We start from the raw sequence: 18,273 nt of genomic DNA, 5'->3' as shown, positions 1-18,273 counted from the left end.
GCAATTTATTATAATCTCTCATCGTTCTGTGGGTTGACAGAGCTCAGCTGGGAGATCCTCATTTGGGGTCTCTCATGTAGTTGCCATCAGGTGGTGGCTGGGACCAGAGTCGTCTAAAGGCCGGATGAACTGGACGTCCAGTATGGTTTCTTTAGTCACATGTCTGATGCCTTGTGCTCCTCAAAATGGCCACTCTCTGCAGTAGAGTGACCTGAACTTCTTCCATGGCAGCTGAGGTCTCCAAGAGGCAGAAGACAGAAGATGCGAGTTAAGGGTTACTCCTGGACTGGTACAGTGTTGCTTCTATCATATACTCTTGGTCAAAGGAGTCCTAGGGTCTGCTCAGATTCCAGGAGGCAAAGAAATAGCTTCATCTTGTGATGGGCGAAATGTCAAGCTCACATTGCAGTAGACCATGCAGGATGGGACATGTTGCGGTCATCTTTGGAAGATACAACCTGCCACACTCTATATTTGGATGGTGTAGTGGAGTTAAGGATACACTTTCAATCAGTTTTAACGTATTCTCAGAAGAAGTAAATACAAATGTGTACGTTTAAACAGTGGTGTAAAACATGAAGAGAGCACCAAAATTGACCATAAAACATAATAGGAAACTAACTCACATCCTCTACCTAAAGTTCATCACGTATTTACACTACATTTCTAATTGGATCTCATGATTTGAAAGGTCCCAGTTCTAAATTTAGGCTCAAAAGAAACTTCACTTAAAAAAAAAGCTAATATCTAAATAATCTTTAGTTTCTGGAAATTCATTTTTAGTGTGTAATATAATCTCTCCTACTGTTAAAGCAATTTCATTACTTGGAGTCTAACTTTAAAAATAACCCTTCATACAATTAAATATAACTAAACTACTAGGTATTTCCTTTTATGAAATACAAATTTTTCCATTTGAGCCATTTTTAATGTATTGTAATTTCCTAAATGTTAATTCTTTCCATTTCTCTCCTCTGAATTCCTTTGAATTTTTTTTCATTTTAAGTATTATTTGACATATGGACCCTAACATTTGCTAATATATTCTGGTCAAATAATCATTAAATCCTTGACAGAGAAACATTTTCTTTATTCTTACCTGCAAATTCTCAAGTAGTTGTATGTATCACTTAGAAATTGTGTCCAGTGTTTGCCCAGAGTGGCCTGAAGAAATTAGTGCTTTTATTTTTCCCTCACAAAATATGAAGTCTTGATGTCAGCAGTCCAAGCCTGAGAAGCCTGGCTCTTTAATGTCACCAGGGATCTTGGATTCTTGTAGACATTTTAAGATCTCAAAATAGCTGCCAGAGTTCCAATCATATCTACATGTTGGGCAGGCAAAGGCCAAAGAGCATAAAGTACATATAGCATCTAAGGCCGGAGAGAATAAATATTGGGGAGGCAACTGGTAGGTCCAGCCATACCACATCAAAAAAATCACATTTTATTAACTTTTTGAGAATTTACTCTTACTGCTTATTTATGCCCCAATTTTGTCTATACTAGTCTCCAGCTCTTTTAATGCTGAAGTTCTGCCTGATTTATAGCTCTGTATTTGGTTCTTACATATGCAGTGTGTTGCTTTTGTTCCCTCTGAGTTTTCAAACTAGTATTCTTTCTTTTTGAATGATAAGATTATATATATATACATATATATATATATATATATATTGCAGAAGGTTTGCAAAATTAAGTAAACTATTAAAAAGTAAGTTCATATTACTTATATTTTTACATTATTCAGAGATCATAACTATTACCATTTTGCTATATAGTCTTCCAGTCTTTCTGAATTTTATACATATATTTGTGTATATGTAAATACATGTGTGTATACATATTTATAATTATTTACACAATTGCTACTTTATTCATCATGTTATTTTAGAAAGTATATTGTTTTAAAAATATATTGATATATTGAAGATTTCTGCATATAAATAAATACTGCTTGAGACATGAGTTTTGTGGCTGCCTGGCATTCTATCATCTACACAAACCACACCTTACTTTGTTGATCTCTAATTGTTAGACACTCTAGTTGCTTTTAAGGATTTACAGTTATAAATATTATAAATGACACTGATGAAGTTCTCTGAACATAAATCTGCCTGAATCTCTAATCTGTTCTTGGAAAAACTTCATGAAAGTGAAGTAAGCAAAAGATAGGATATGTAAAGCAAGAGGTGAAATTTTTACAGTGAGTAGAAAGTAATGAGGGAAGGATATAAAATAAGTCATGCTTTACTGTGTGTTTGCTGAGAGTGGGGTTAAGTGAGTTAAGCAAACATGTTTCACCTTTCATCTCTGAGGATGAAGGAACCAACATCTTCTCATATCTCTGCCAGTGGATTAGAAGCAGGGGATGAAGGTGAAGGCATTCAGTGTTCTTTACAGGAGAGGCTAGTGAATGTTTGGAACAATCACTTTGCCAGTTCCTTGAACATTCAGTGGAAAAAAAGTGAAATAAAGTAAAGGGAACAAAGAATTGACTGAAAACCCACTTGAGTTAGGAAACAGGTCTTGACTTCTCAACTGGATGAACAGAGAAGAGGGACGGATGAAACAGTCTTCAGTTAGGGAATGCCACAATGTAGACACTGTCTGCAAGGTAAGCACACTGTCAAAAATCAAGGGGTGAGGGTGTTCAGGATCTTGGTCAAGGCATTGCCTACTGTTTGAACCTGATATGGAATTATGCAGTGACTTAAATTGGCTAATGGACTTCAGGAGAATTACATTTTTAAATGCAATGTTGAGGAGATCCTGATTCGGCATGCTGTTCATGATAGAAATTATCATAGGATTATTACCAAGCCGTATTTACAATAGAAAGTGTACAAGGAGTTGACTTAGGATTCTTGAATGCCAAATGAAAATGGGGAGGGAGAGAGAGAGAACACAGTGATGACTTTAGAAGTTATAGATTCATCAGCTTGCTTTGATATCTAGGGAAATAGAATAAATCAAAAAGACATTTTTCATACACCTCAAAGAGCAGAACAGATGGGGGTAACAACCAACATGGCTTTAAAAGAAGTAAGTCACGGCAAGTTCATCTAATTTTATTATCTGACACAATGACAGGACTTAAATATGAGGGGAAGCAAAAGAGTTCATATATCTTCATTTCAGTAAGGTTTAGTTTTTATCTCATATGACATTCTCATCAACCAGTAAAGAAAATGTAGTCTTGGGTAAAGGGAGGCATGGTTTGTCATGTGTTATTTAATCAGTGACCTGCGAGGGCAGACCAACTGAGACTCCAGAAGGGTTGATTGGGTGCTTATACTGAATAATATTTGTATTAATCTCCAGAACTTAATAATACAAAATATGGATTCTGCAGACTAGGAAAGTTGCTAAGTCTGTGTGAATTTGCAAGAATACAAAGTAAATATAGGAAAAAGGAAAGGTGGCTAAAGTAACTTGAAGACTGTTGAAAACTATCAATTAAAGTGGCACTTAAAATGCTAATATCTAACGTAATAAAATGTAAATGGTAGTATCTAGACATACTGACGCATTGTTGCTATAAATTAGAAATGAGACTTGGTAGGGGGGCTTGGATTATTCAGGGGGCTCTGTAGTGTTTTCTGTCTTTGCTTGCATCACTCGTCATGTAGTAATCAATCCCCTTGTATGTTCTCAGTTACAAGACTGTAACATATCTTCATCTATTTTCTTCCTTAGGTCCTGTAAAATCTCAACTGTTGCTTCCTAAGAAAATAGGAAGTGTTAATTCCTCCAAAAATAAATATTTTACTAAAACTGCTCTGTTTCCATGCTTTTCCATATGAACAATTTTTTATTTCAAGGTCAAATTTTTGGCTAACCTCTTTGTAGACATTTTAAAAGGTAAACTCTACACTTGTAACACCAAGAATGCATAAAACTCAATTCAAGACATGACAATATGAAGAACTAGGGCCAAGTCAGGTCACAAACACGCAAAAAATACTGTGTCACAACTGCAAATGGCTGCAGTGACTGTAAAATATAAACTGATTGTGGGGTTGTTCAAATGTGAAAATTTTGTGCATCTGTGTTAATAAAATATAGTTGAGCAAATTTTAACAGCCTCATGCTATTTGATCCAGTAATTTCCCTTCTGGGTATTTTATCCTGAGGAAACAATCATGATATGGCAGAAGATACATTCAGAAATACGTTTGCAGTGTTTTTTATTTTTTGGTAACTGATACTTGCTAACAAGTTATAGATAAAAAATATTAAATCAATGATTACATCTATGGGATACCAATCAGTGAAATAATTTTGCATTGTAATGATAAACAAACATAATGTTGTCACGGAATGAAATTCACAATAGAGTAAAAAAAAGAATCTAATTATGAGTTTATATTGTATAATTCTTTAAATAATGGTTTGGAAATAAAGACAGTAAATATATTGTTTGAAATGAAATATATTGTTTTAGGAATTAAGGGCGATTTTTATTTTTTAATGTGTCTTTTTTTTCCTGAATTTGAAAAAAACAGAAGTTGGTAATTTTGATTTAGAAAAACAGTTATATAAGGAAGAAACAGTTATACTGATGACCTTCAAGGACTGTTTGATAATCTTTTTTTTTCTTTAATTGCTGAACACTTTTATTTATGCATATCACTTTATTATTTAACTTTACGTTGCTGAATTCACTGACTTTAATATTGTTTATATGGTTTATTTAAAAACCCAAAGCTAAATTCCATATTTACTTTCATTCTTTATTTTATGAATTTAATATGCATATATAAATATGTTATTAAAAAGATATCTGATTTAAATATATGCATATTTAATATATGAATTATATATAATATATAAAATGCAGGAGAATGTGTCTATATATCTGGATTTTTGGTATTTTAGTTGTCCAAAAACATTGAGCAATGATTCTGATTTGTTTTTTAACTTCTTAATTTTTTCTTAATTTAAAAACATGTCATTGATTATCTCTTTGGCTATTTTTCTGTGATCCCAAAATATCTCAATGAAAGTAAGACATTTATTTATTTCTACCTATTGCCTCTAATTTAAAATTTTGATATAGCTTCAAGCATACAGAAAATTGTAATTATTATACTTCAGAACCCTGAATACTCTCTGTCCAGTTTCGTTAGTTATTTACATTTTACCCCTTGTGCTTTATTATTTCTGCTTGCTCTTTCTCTCTCCATATATGCTCATATATATATATAGATAGATAGATAGATATGCATTGTATAATTACATAATTATATATACATATATGTATGTATATATGTGCATATATATAATGTTTCCCTGAATCCTTTGAGAATAAGTTACATACAACATGCTTCTTTACTTGAAGTACTTTAGTGTGTATTTCCTAAGGATAAGGACATTTTCCTATATAACCACAGTACAGTTGTAAAAATTAAGAATATCATTTTTAACAAAATACTGTTATGTAACTCACGGTGCATCTAGGATCACCCGTGCATTTGGTTGTCATGTCTTTTGAAAAATTCCTTCAATCTGGAACATTTCTTCAGTTTTTAATGACTTTGAAGAGTTCAGGCCAGATATTTTTAGACTTTCATCAATTTGGGTTTTCCTGATATTTCCTAATTATTGATTCAGTTTATACATTTTTGGCAGACTTATCACAGAAGTGATGTGTCCTTCTCAAGGGCATCATACTTGGGGACTTGTCATGTGTGCTTGTGCCGTTTTGATGATGTTGTCTTCAATCATTTAGTTAAGGTGGTCTCTGCCAAGTTTCTCCATTGTTTTCTCCATTGTAATTAGTAAGTGATTGGGGGAAGATACTTCAAGACTATGGAAATATCTTGTTTGTCAGCACACTTTCATCCATGAGTGTTGATCCGCAGGTGTTTTCTTGACTAAATCAGTTAACTATAATATGTGCTTAGTGGTGATTTTCTAACTCCAAGGTATATTCTACAGAAGGGAAGAGTTTTCCGATTCTTCCTTATATACTTTCTTTTATTTATATTTTATATTCTGTAATGAAGTTTAATTCTTTATAATTATTTATTCTGATTTTCCAATTGTCCCAGATTTGACTTTTGAGAATCTCTTGAAGCTGAGGCCTAAGTTCTTTTGACTTAGTACACCTATCACCCCAGGAGGTATCTCTCTGAAAGATGTGTCCATTGTAAATGAAAAATCATGATTTGAGATGATTAATGCTTATGACTGTGTACCAGTCAACTGTGTTTTTGAATTTCTCCTTTAGCTTTAAAAAGTATCAAATATATATTTAAATACCTGGAAATTCAAGCCCATGAAATTTTAAAATGTATATGTAGGTTAAAATATGGTAATCAATAACACCTGATTAGGAGAGTATAGTGAAATGTAGTTAGAAGCAGTCACTTCAACTAATGAAATATGCTCTTGGAGGATAATTAATATTATTCTTCCTGTTTCACAGCAAAGAGGTCTGATTGTAGTTGGTAGGTAAAGGGGTTTTTTGGATCAGGAGCAAAACTCTCTGGTGCTTGACAACTGCAGAGTAGAAGACAATTTGCAAAAGTAGGAATTAGATGAGTGCAGGAGGCATGTCCCATGTGAGACTGGCAACCATTTCTCTGCTCTCTGGAAGTTGCAAACCCAGCCTTAAGATATCTTTGCTCTTTCAAAAAAAAAAAGAAATTAGAACTCTTATGAGAAATCTCTTGCTTTTGAATATTTTTTAACATGCCCCAGTTTGCAACTTCTGCCCTGCATGAGGTGTAGGGACTAGTAGGTGTTGTAGTGGAAGAAACTGGGGTCGGAAAAAGCTGGCTCTGAGTCCAGGATCACCCCTATTAGCTGTGTCAAATTGGGCAAGTCATGGAATTAGTGTTAACTTCAGTTCTCTTGCCTAAGAGGATGACTATGCTAAAGCATGAAGAAATACACAGATCTGCTAATTGTTATAACTTTATAATTCTATTGAAATTATATGTAGACATGAGTTTGTATCTTCTATTAATCTCTGAGTTTTAAACTTAGAAAAATGAAATTTATAAAATTACATGGTTTCGTAAAAACTTTTTGACTTACTTTTGACCTTTAACTATAAATTCACTAACTATCTCTAGTTTCCTCCTTTTGAGAAACTCTCTGTTGAGGATTAGTAAAATCATTCATTCCTGTACCAGGTAGAGGCCAGTGCCATCCTGTTGTCTTTCACACACTAGAGGAAGATAAATCAATTAGACGTTCGACTCAGAATGCCTGTTCTGCTGTTGAACTGTTGATTTGGTAAGCTAGTTATTTATGCTTAGTCCTATAAACAACTAAATATCTGGGCGGAAATTCTTCTGGTTGCTGAAAACTAATGTCTCTCTAAAGATGCTTGCTACTTTGTTATTGTCCATAGTGTGTTTAATCTGTCTGAAACAACATGTGGTACTTTGAAGGGTTACTTTAATTATCATTAGGTTGTGTTTTGTTTTGTTTCATTTGAACAGTTCTTTTATAAAACAGTATACCCAGAAGCATAAAATTCACTTAAGCTGAAATATTTTGCACTTTGAAATTACTGTGCTTTCCCTAACACCTCTCCCCTAAAACAAACACATTAATTAATGAAATCTGATTAAATAACTTTCTCCTTATAATTGGCCTTCTGAAAAAAAAAAAGAATGTTTGTCTATTTTTGTGAGGTGTGCAAGTGGGATGCCTGCATTTTTCTCAGTACATGGTTTTCAATTAGAATTGAAACGCAGTTACAAAGTGAATTGGTGTAATTCTCTGGATAAATCAAGCAAAATTCTCCTCCGACTCAGTGATCTTCATATATTAGACAAAAGTACATTTGCAAAACTTGAATTATGTAATAGCCACCTAAAATCTCCAACTAAAATTTACTTATAAATATCTCATTTTTGAATTGCTTTTATGTTATTCTGGCTTGTTCTGGGGGCCTGTGTTTCTTGCATGTATTTTGGAAGCCAATGTGCAGATTCATCTTAAGAGTGTCCTCCTTGACTGATGTGTAGAATATTTGCATATAGTTGGGAACATTTCTGTTCATCAGCCCATTATAATATACTGTATGTATAATCTATATTTTACAAAAGCTCATTTCGGTATGTTAAAATATGTGGTGTCTAAGTGAGTGTTGTTCTGGATTAGTTTTTCTGTGACCATGGCAAATTGCTTACTCTTTTGCATTTCTTTCTTTTCCCAGATGCATTTTGTAGGAGTATTTTGAGGATGAATGTTTGCAAATCATTTTGAAATTACCAAGTGCCACATACAGTAAGTAATATGTATTTTTATTTTTCCACTCAATTGCAGTCATGCTGAATAAATTTGGCAGACAGTCATGAAAGAATACATTTCTATTTACAGTTCTTTATATTTGTGAATACTGAGGAAAAATGTATATAAAAGATAAAGATTTGAGCTATTTGCTAGTCTGAATTAGTTGTATAATTTCAAGAATTCTAATGACTGATTTTACACTTGTTCTATGTATATAAATGGTACATAATATTTATCACTTTTTATTTGAGTTTTTTTTTCCTTTTAATCATAAGTTGACAAGCATGAAGAAAAATTAGTGTTATTAGCCAGTGTTGCTATGGAAATTTTAAATAGGAGTACAGAATTAAATATTTGGATTTGCTGAGGATTAAGATTTGCTGTGTATCAGGCATTTATATATTTTGTCCTAATTCTCCCCAAAATATTTTAAGATTACTATTTTTATTCCCATTTTATAAATGAGAAAACTGAGATCCAAGAAGTTTTAATAACTTGCTCAATATCTATTCAAAGTGAAGACCTGGGCTTTGATCAAAACACACAGCTTTTCAAGAAATATTACCTTCACCAACAACTTAGAAAAAGTTAAATTAATTTTATTTAAGGGCCTGAATATTTAAATATTTATTTAATATTTAATAAGAATACAAACATGTTCTAATTATTTCTTTGGATTTTTGTTTTGCTTAAGCAGTATCACGGAAATGTTGCAATTTTTTTTTCTGTATCATCTGTCATGTCATTGCTTCCATTTCAAATGATGCTTTCAATTCCTGACTTGGATGGCTTTGAACTAGTAGGAAATAAGTGAAAACGTGGATTCTGAAAGAAAGTTAATGAATCACCTAAATTATTCTTTGATGAAAAGTGTTTAGAATTAGAGTTCTGAAATTCTCTAAAAGTCATCTTTCATTTATTAAAAAAAGCAAGTGCTCTCATATTATCATTTTAAAGTTGGAAGGAACCATAGAATCATAGGGTCCTAGCCTCTGCATGCTCACATTCTTTGTTTGATGAATTGCGATAATCTGGAGGACAATTCTAAATTAAAATTTCCAGAAAATGTAGAGGCAATGATGGCAGTATTGATATTTGTACATTGTCTCCCAGTATAACTACTTTAAAAAAACAAACAAACAGGTGACATAGTGTAGTGTTTTAAGAATTTTGACTCTGGATTCAGACTTCCTGGGTTTAAATTCTGGATTTATCTCTTTTTAGCTGTGTGACTTTGAATTACTTTAAAATGTCTCTTTAAAATGGATATAAGATTAGGAACTGCTGAATTTGTGGTGAGTTAATACATGTAAACTATAGCACAATTCCATCTACATAGTTAATGCTTGATAAATGTTCATGGTTATTAAATTGGAATTGATTCATTTGGATATTTCAATTCAAGTACGTTTGTTAATAAGCATCATAACTTCATGATCACGTCATATAAAATATACAACAAAGGTACTCAGTGAATACTGTTGATTGACATGCTCAAAAAGAAACTAAACTTCAGCTTTCTTCATACACAAATCAAGATGCTCTTAGTAGATACTTTTCCTCCTTTGAACTCTTAGTGAAGAAACAAACTATTTAGTCAAACAATATATATATATCCTATTATGTGGTGATAGCAAATCTAGACTGAAAGTGTGTTTGTGTGCTTTTTGGAGAAAAGAGGGGGAAGTTGTGTGCTTATGGAATCTGAAATGCTTGTTTTGAAGGAAGCCAGGCAAACTTATAGATACAGAATAAAGAGAATTGTTAAAATGATTGTCAACTAATTTGGAGGAACAATCTCATCCAATGTTTTGTTAAACGATTCATGGAAATTGAAGGGATGTGGGCAAGAAAAAATATATATTAAGTATCGACCCTATCCCATGCACTTTGCATTCAACATCTAAGTTAATGTAAGCAATAATATCATGAGGTAGATATGATATTATCTCAATTTTCATGTGAGGAAAATGCACCACAGAAAGTTTAAATCTATCATTCATGGGACTGAAGCTTGAGGTTTATCTAACTTTCTATTGAAGCATAATCGACAAAAACATTGTGTTAGTTTCAGGTGTACAACATGATTCAATATTTATATATATTGCAAAATGATCAGCACAGTAAGTCTAGTTAACATCTGTAACCACATATCCTTATGCATTTTTCTTCTTGTGATAAGGACTTTTAACATCTACTTTCTTAGCAACTATCAAATATGCAATACAATATTATTAATTATAGTCACCATGCTGTACATCACATCCCCATGACTTTTTATTTTATAACTGGAAGTTTGTACTTTTGACCCCCATCACCTCTTTCACCCACCCTTCACCCTCTCCTTTGGCAACCACCAATCTGTTCTCTGCATCTGTGAGCTTGGAGTTTTTGTTTGTTTTTAAATTCCACATGTAAATGAGATCATATGGTATTTAGCTTTCTCTGTCTAACTTATTTCACTTAGCATAATGCCCTCAAGGTCTGTTCATGTTGTTGCAAATGGCAAGCTTCCATTCTTTTTCACAGCCGAATAGTATTCCATTGTGCATATATATACATCTTCTTCATCCATTCACCCATTAGTGGACACTTAGGTTGTTTCCATATCTTGATCATTGTAAATAATGCTGCCGTGAACATGGGGGCACATATATCTTTTCAAGTTAGTGTTTTCCTTTTCTTCTGATAAATACCTTGAAATGGAATTGCTGGAGCATGTGGTAGTTCTATTTGTAATTTTTTGAGGATCTTCCATACTACTTTCCACAGTGTTTGCACCAATTTACATTCCCACCAACCGTGCACAAAGGTTTCCTTTTCTCCAGATCCTCACCAACATTTGTTATTTCTTGTCTTTTTGACAATAGCCATTCTAATATGTGTGAGGTAATATCTCATTGTCGTTTTGATTTGCATTTCCCTGATGATTAGTGATGTTGAGCACCTTTCATGTGTTTGTTGACTATCTGTATGTCTTCTGTGGAAAAATGTCTAATTTGAATCTTCCACCCGTTTATTTAGAGGTTGATCTAATTCTAAAGCTTTATCCTTTTCTTTATCCTCTTAACCTGATGTTGAGCACTGAAATTCAGTGACTGATCTTTCTTTTATTTGCCTAAAAACATTTACTCTCAAACCTCAGATCATAGATATTAATTCTTTAGTAAATAAGTAGTTGATACTTGAATTTCAACTAAATAAATGACAATTGCTTTATATTAAGTGTTGGTAGGACCACTCAGCAACCCAAAACTCATTACCTTGAAAAAAGTGCTGTTTGAGTACAGAAAACTTGAAAAATACCAAAGTTTCTTCCCTAAAGCCAGAGATCATATCTTATGCTTCTATTAATCTTACTTCTTAGAATCTGAAGTGACTGAACACACCTTTTTCTTGCAGTTCTCCAGCCACTTCATGCAATGCTGAGAGGTTTGAAGAGTCCAGCTTGACTTAATCATTCTCCTCCCTAGTCATCATTTTCAGGTGTGTCCAAACTCAGGGCCATCCTTAACAACACACCAGCCACAATGATACTTTCCCTTTCACTCTTTGGTGATCTTCATCTTCTTCCATTTCAGTCATCCATCAATCCCAGTCCCTTTACACATCACTTCTTGAAACAAACCATTAGCAACATTTTACCTCAGGGATATTTTCAAACTTATTAGTATACAAAATATTATTGCTCTAAAAATGAATGGGTCAAGTCTTTTGTTGTTCTCACACTACTCTTGGTTTTGAGCCTGAAGGACTTATGGAATTCTTCTACTTTCAATTTCCAGAGTTGATCTCTGAAAGACAAAGCTAGTGATTATATTTAATAATTCTATTTCACTCAATTCAATAAATACTTATCACATGCTGCCATAATATGAGAGGCACTGTGTTGGTTAAGTATGAGAGTAGGTGGGAGGCAGAGACAAAAATGACTTTCAAGAAAATTCTTTCTTCAATTTGAGGAGATAAGATATGCCCAGGCCTAAATAAAGCAGAGGATGTGGTATTAGGTTATGATATCATCAAAATAGTCTAAACTAGTCAAATTAATAAAGTCATTTCAAATAATTTGAGAAATAATGTTATATAAATGTGTACATATATATGAAAAATAAAGCATTAGAGGAGATTTAAGAAAGAAGATACAATTCTAAACTGCATTCATTCAAGGTTTCACCGTGGAGATTACATTTGTGCTAGATCTTTATGCAGGTGGAAAATATTAACAGAAAAATCAAGGAAATGACATATCCAGGGTTAGAGGTGAAAAGGTATACTTCACATTCGATGAATGGTCAGTTAATTAGTTTGACAACAGAATAAGTTTCTTGTCTTGGACTGAAAACAGAAAACGCTGGAAAATAAGGCTGGAGCTAGTTTGTAGGAAATACTGATCATCAGAATAAGAAATTTGAATTTACTAGGCAATTGACAAAACAAAGAGAATATTTTGTAAGGCCAATCCTGTGAACTAAAGTTTCTTATTTGAATATTAATCTGGTGTTGTCTTCATGAAGGATTCCAGTCGTAGTCAAGAACAATTTATAGGAAAATGTAGCACTATAAGAATGAAGGAATGAAGGTGAGACCTAGGTCATAGCAGTGGGAATGGAGAGAAAGGAATAGATGTGGGTGAGATTTTGAAGGCAATAGGTCAGGGAGTAGTAATAGTAATTAACACTTGTGTAGCATTTACTATGTACTTGGCTCTGTTTTAAGTGATTTACATTTATTATTTAACTTGAAACAACCGTGAGCAGTAGACGCTAATGTCATCCCCATTTGCGCAATAGAAACTGAGGCAGAATTAACTAAGTAAATTGTCCCAGGTTAAATAACTAGAAAATAGCAAGTTATTTGAGCCCATTCAGTCAAACTCCGAAGGATCCATAGTTCACCACTACATATCATTCCTCTAAAAAATAACTGAGATTTCCAGGTTGACTGAACTGGAAAATGATGTTACCAATAATCAGAGAAACATATATTTTTTTAAGAGTTTTCCCCTTGTTTAGTTAAGTCTTTGGTAGGGAGAAAACTCTTCTGACCTTTGGGGAAAAATATCCCTATGGTTGGGATGAATCTTCTATACATATTCACTTCTATGCTGGGCAACAGGAACAGTGTAATTTATGATATTGCTCAATTATAAATGAGGAAAATAAACATGTCATCTTAATGTGATTTGTCTCCCTTCCTTAGCAGAGCTTACAATGAAACAAGGATACAGTGCTAAATTAAAGATTTAATATCTTGTATCCATGAAAGATTAGTATTTCAGACTTAGTTTACCTATCATACTAAATTGTAATTTTGACAAGAGAAGAAAACTAACACCTAGCATAGGGAGTATCTCTCTTTTTCTATATTGGAGACATAGTAGAATGCACTACTTAAGAGCATGGACCCCAGAACCATACTAATGCATGGGTTCAGATCTTAAAATGAGACCTCTGTAGCTGTGTAACATGTAAGGTCTCTCTGCCTCAGTCTCTTCACCTCTGAAATGTGACAGTAATAGTACTATGTCTTCTGAAAATTGTAAAGATCAAATGAGATAAGGTACTTACAGTGGCTCCTAACACAGTAAATTCTCAGTAGATGTTAGTTATATTAATTGAACTTTGTCTCATATAAAGTTCACCCTTGAACAACATGGGAGGGAAGTTAGGAATGCCCACTCCCGTGGAGTCAAAAGTACGCTTACTGCTATCTCTGCCTTAAAAAAAAAGGAATTGGGGTTTCCCTGGTGGCGCAGTGGTTGGGAGTCCGCCTGCCGATACGGGGGACGTGGGTTCGTGCCCCGGTCCGGGAGGATCCCGCGTGCCGCGGAGCGGCTGGGCCCGTGAGCCATGGCCACTGAGCCTGCGCGTCCAGAGCCTGTGCTCCGCAGTGGGAGAGGCCGCGGCGGTCAGAGGCCCGCGTACTGCAAAGAAAAAAAAAACAATAAAAAAAAAAAATAAAGGAATTGATAAATGATTCATCCAAAGGCAGGAAGCTGAAACAGTTTGGATAGAATCAGGACTCAAACACTAGTTCTTTTGATTTTACACTGTGATCTCTAATGAAACACAAACTCTTCCCCACACTTAGTTAAAGAAAATACAGGTACTATATTTATTGAAAAAAATCCATGTATAAGTGGACCCACATAGCTCAAACCCATGTTGGTTAAGGGTCAACTGTATCATAATTTTTAATTTGTAAAATTTAATTACAGAATTATTGCCATTTTAAACTTTTTTTTACTGTGAATTTTTATACATTAAGCACACAAAACAATAATTTTTATAAGCAAAGACCCATGCATCCATCATACAGATACAGAAGTAGAACATTTTCTGCATTCCAGAAATGTTGCTTTTTCTTCTCCTAAAGATTAACCCCCCCCTTCCATCAATTCCCTGACAGATAACATTTTTGTGACTTTTGCAGTAATCATTTCCTTACTTTTCATTATAGTTTTAACCTTTCATTATGTGTTGATAAATACAGAATTTTAATTTAGCTTGATTTTTGAATTTACATAGATAATAGTCATATAACATGTATTCTTTTGTGTTTGGTTTCCTTTCCTGTACATGTATTTCTAAGTTTCATTAATTTTTTTATGTGGTTCATTAATTCTCATTGCTGTATGGTATTCCATTGTATAAAAATACTACATAGTATTTATCCACTGTGTTGTAGATGGACATTTGGGCTGTTTCTAGGTTTGGGCAATTATGAATAATGCTACCATGAACATTCTTTTAAATGTTTCTTGCTGTACATGTACATGCATTTCTATTGGATATATACTTGCCAGTGAAAATGCTGTTATATTTTATGCAAATTTTCAATTTTAGTAGATACTGCCAAACAGTTTTCCATAGTAGCTATACCAGTTACACTCCAGTCAGTAGTATATGAGAATTCATAACTGTTTCATCCTTACCAATACTTGATTTAATCAGTCCTTTTAATTTTAGCCATTCTGATGAAAGTATAGTTTACATTTCTTGTTGAATAAGGCGGTCATGCTATGTGGTTTCATTGCCATATGTTTATTATTACTTATAAATTGTTCAGGTGCTTTTGCTTATTTTTCTATTGTGGTGATTTTTAAAATTGTTAATATGCAGAAATTAGTTATATTTGGATTAAGAACCCCCTATAAATTAAATGTTGCAAATAATTTTTCCCTCTCTGTGACTTGCTTTTTCAATTTCTTAATGGAGTTTTTGATGAGGAAAAGTTTTTAAGTTTAATCTTAATTATATTTTTGCCTCTTTGCATTTAGATTATTCCCGTTCAGTTGATTTTCATGAATGGTTTGAGGTAGACGTGAAATCCTATTTTCCTTTCAAATGGATATCTAGTTGTTACAGAATCATGCTGAAAATTCTTTCCTTTGCCTACTACTCTTTATTGCCAACATCATAAATTAAATGTCCATATGTCTATGTTTTGGGGGCAATTATTCTTTTTAATTTGTCTTTTAGTGTCTTCTTACTACTTATGACACTATTTTAACTCTGGCCACTTTTTCATTATTCCTGATATCTATTAAAACACGCTCTCTGTCTGACTTACTTCACTTAACATAATACCCTAAAGGTTCATCCATGTTGTCGAAATATATGTGGAATATAAAAAATAAATAGATAAATACATGAACAAACCAAACCAAAACCAAACACATAGTTACAGAGAACAGAGTAGTGGTTACCAGAGGGGAAGAGGTAGAAGGTGAAATGGGGAAAGGGGGTCAGCAGTACGGCGACTTATGGAAACTAAACTTTTTTGGTGGTGAACACACTGTAGTGTATACAGACGTCAAAAAACACTACTGGGCACATGAAACATATAATTTTACATACCAATTAAAAAATATTCTCCCACAATATTTTTATTCAAGGAATCTTGACTTTGCCTTATTTCATATAAATTCTAGAATTACTATGTCAAATTTGACAAAAAAATTAGGATTTTAGTTGGGATTACATTCAGTCTATTGCTAAATGAATTCTTAAAGAATTGGCATAATTACAATGTTGACTCCTTTAATCTATGAACATATACAAAGTACATACTTTATATATTTAGGTCTTTTTAATTTCTCTCAATTATATTTTCTGGCTTTCTGCATAGAGGTCTTATTCATTGTGGTTAATTTGTTCCTAGCAGTTTTACACAGCTTAATATTATTATGTATTATATATTTTTAAAAACTTTATTTTCTGTTCCTCATATAAAGAAATGTAATTTTTATATTGACCTTGCATACAGCAGGTTGTACACTCACTTATTAATTTTAATAGTTTTTGAGTGGATTATTTTGGATTTTCTACATAAAGACCTATGTTGTCAGTGATCAAAGATAATATTATTTAATAGTTTTTAAATTTTATACTTTTACTTTTTTTTCATATCTTATTGAATTAGCTAGAATGTTCAGAACAAGGCTGAATGACAGTGGGAAGAAGAGTGGAAATTCTGTTATTATTTCCAAATCAAAGGGAATACTGTCACCATTTTGCTATTAAGCATGATGTTTATTGTGATGTATTTTGTAAATATCATACATTAGATTGAGAAATTTATTTTTATTCTGATTTTGTTGGGATTTTGAATCATAACTGGGTTTTACATTTCATCAAATGCTTCCTCTGTATCTATTGAGATTATCGAATGATTTTTCTTTTTTTCTTTGTTCATCTAACAGTTTATACCGATGGGTGTTTTTTTAAAGACTTCCAGTTCCAGCAACAGTGCTGCTGCTTCCTTGTGCTTAGTGTGGGTCCTAGAGGGCCAGAGGATTTTTCTCGGCATTTGTTCTCTACCCTCCTACGCTTGCCAAATGCAGGAAGCCTCATGTTACATCTTGTACCTCCCCAGGGTAGACTGCTGGTTACTTGGTGCTGTGCTCCTGGTGAGAGTGGAAAAGTTCTGGGTTACTTTGCTCCAGTCTTAATCTTACAATGTCCTGTGCACCTGGGCCTTAGTTGTGTGGCTTTTTCAGTATTCCTACCCATTCCTCTCATCATGCTCACATTCTTCCTTGATTCTGGGGTTATATTTGGTGAGAGAAAGTGTCCTGCTCTTCCCCCAGTGGGAACAGATCTCTGCAATGTGTTAGGATGAGATTCTGGGCTCAAGAGAGTTACCGGCTCCTCCAGCAGGGTCTGATGACTTTTGCTTCTACCTCTTTCCCAGAGACTGTGCATCTTTTCCAGGGCCCTTGGGGGTATGAGGGTTTTCTGTCCTAAAAGGCTAAAGTTTGCTTTTTATTAGAGAAGGGTGTGGGGAAGCAGAAAGGGTTTTGTGCCTTTGTGTCACCAAAGTGCTCTCTCTCTCTGGCTTTCTGCCCTGACCTTAATCTTGCTGCTGAGCTGCCAGGAGATGCCTAAAAAAAAAAGAGATTATGAACGAGTGTGTATGCCTTTGTGTCTGGGAGATCCCAGGGTGTCTATACTATTCTGCCAGCCCATTCTGGCCTTTGAGTATTTGTTACCATCTTAGCTGTTTTCTTCTTACCCACTTTCAAAATGAGCACCCATGCCTCTCATGTTCTGCTAAAGGTGAAATCGTTCCTGTGTCCTGCCTCTCCTCAGAATGGCTGTTACCCTTTGAAATTTAGTTAATCTCTTGGCCTTGTGACCCCAGCTCTCAGATGAGCTCAAGAAAAGTTATTACATTATAGATTATCTGGCCCTTACTCATTGTTAGAATAAGAGTGATATTCTGTTGTGGCTTTTCGCCTTCTAAGTGGTAGAAAAACTGAAAAATTTTTTTCATCTATATATATTTTAACCCAGCTTTTCAAGTTTTCCAAAGCAAGATGAGTTTTTTTTTTTCTCTATACATTACCTAGTCTGCACTAACCAGAGCCAGAACTCTTGAGTCAATACTATTTTTAGTAGTCTTTCCACACAAAGTGAATTTGTTGCTATCACAGTTTTGTGAGCAATGGAGGCTCAGTGGGTTATGTATAACAAAATTTCGTTCGTTTAAACAAGGTAGAATTCAAGTTTTCTCCTG

At 33.7% G+C, this 18,273-nt stretch overlaps 1 protein-coding gene across 3 annotated transcripts in view; it reads left to right on the top strand.

Annotated features, from left to right (window-relative positions):
* Positions 1-18,273, top strand: part of GALNT13 (polypeptide N-acetylgalactosaminyltransferase 13) — a 557,828-nt gene that overhangs the window by 26,322 nt on the left and 513,233 nt on the right. For all 3 annotated transcript variants that reach the window (XM_060016781.1, XM_060016780.1, XM_060016782.1), the window contains exon 2: positions 8,174-8,244. The gene's annotated coding sequence lies outside the window, so the exon portion shown is untranslated. The remainder of the gene's footprint in view (positions 1-8,173; positions 8,245-18,273) is intronic.

The sequence above is a fragment of the Delphinus delphis genome, chromosome 7 (assembly GCF_949987515.2).
Source record: "Delphinus delphis chromosome 7, mDelDel1.2, whole genome shotgun sequence".
Lineage (NCBI taxonomy): Eukaryota > Metazoa > Chordata > Mammalia > Artiodactyla > Delphinidae > Delphinus > Delphinus delphis.
Note: the sequence above shows the minus strand (reverse complement) of the source record. Positions and strands in the feature narration are given on the sequence as shown.